We start from the raw sequence: 1,827 nt of genomic DNA on the forward strand, positions 1-1,827 counted from the left end.
ATGGTGGGGATGCGGCGTCTAGCGTAAGGTTCATTAGGGATGAAAAAGATTAAGAGGAATTATAGAGACTTGGGGGAAGCTTTTATGAATTCTAAATAAATAAGGTGAAGCTTATATATAGTATGATATATAAGAACATAGATTGTCTTTAACATAGTATTGGGATTAACAGGTAAATGTGTTATGGTTGAATAGGGGGTGTAATGTTGCTGTGTTGTGATTTATTTCAACGGTTTATGGGGTTTCTATTTTCTATGGAGCGGGTAATTTTTTATTAATTTGGTGGTGGGGGGCGTTATGTAAGGATGTAAAACTGGAAGGTAATATGCTGCAATATATTTATAAGTTTCTACTGTTATGATATATGGAGTATGATCATAAGGGGGCGGTTGGAGATTAGGGTGGCAATGCCTATGAGTGCGTCTAACTGGATGTAAAAGGTTAAGTATACATATTGATGTTAAAATGGGGGAGTGAGAGAACCGTAGCTACCCATGAGAGTGGTAAAAATATACCAAATAATAGTAGGGTAATTATAGTAGATATTATAACCTAGATTTGAACACAGTTGAACTACTCCAGCATTGAACAATGTCCATCATAAGAGCCTCCGCTAAAAAAAAATACAGTTTTTCGCCAACCAAATTAGGTGGAATAAAATCCACCAGACAAAAACATTCACGAAAGACCAGCCCCAAAAAATATTTGGAGAAATATGGAAATTTAAAGGACTGCTATAAACTATACTTTTGGATCTCTCGGAGATTAATACTACTACATAAGCAGTTATGGCGATTCGATGGACCTGTACCTCGTGTTCATAAACGAAAAAGTATGTATTCAACTCTCTAGGCCTGGCCTGTCTATATAAACATAAATCTATGGCCTTCTAATCGAACTTCTGGAAATTTGAAGTTTTAAGTGGACGCTTGAAATTTACCGTCCCCAGTGAAGCAATCCTTTAATTTAAACCCACGGGCCTTTGTTCACCGAGCATTTACGCTTTCCCGGCTTATTATACATCCATTTTTTAAATACGGATATATGTATGTGTATGCGTATATATGTATGTGCATATATATATTCTCTATTTTACTTTATTTATACGAGTCCACTCACCCCTCACCCCTAAACCCCATTTCCTGCTATTTTAACTCCCCTCCCACTTGTCTGTATCCTTTTCTTTTACGCACCCATAACATTATTATTATTGGTAATGATTGTGGTAATGTTTGGAAGTGGTGGTAGAAGCATTATAATTATTATTACTGCAGTGTTTTTTACGCTATTACTATTGTTATTATTATTATTACTGTTTTTATCATCATTATTATAAGTATAATTGATATCATTATTATCACTCCCGTAATTTCACCATAATTGCTACTATTATCTCCATCTAACTGTCATTAACAGTAATTTGGAATTTAATTTTATCACAACTATTGGTAACATTATATTTAATGTTTAAATTTAATTTTTACTTTTAATTTTGCCTTTATTTTTATTTTATTTATTTTATTCTATTATCTTAATATTATTATTTTTTTCATATTTAATTGTTTTTCACAAAAATTTTGTTTTCATATTTAATTTTATATCTAATTTATGTCCAACTTTATTATTACTACTATTATTATAATTGTCATTACTATTATCTTCCGCACTATCATAATTACCCCACTATTATTTGGTATATTTTTACCACTCTCATAAGTAGCTATGGTTCTCTCACTCCCCCATTTTAGCATCAATATGTATACTTAACCTTTTACATCCAGTTAGACGCACTCATAGGCATTGCCACCCTAATCTCCAACCGCCCCC

Source organism: Euprymna scolopes, chromosome 25 (assembly GCF_053919585.1).
Source record: "Euprymna scolopes isolate OS-2025 chromosome 25, ASM5391958v1, whole genome shotgun sequence".
NCBI classification, from domain to species: domain Eukaryota; kingdom Metazoa; phylum Mollusca; class Cephalopoda; order Sepiida; family Sepiolidae; genus Euprymna; species Euprymna scolopes.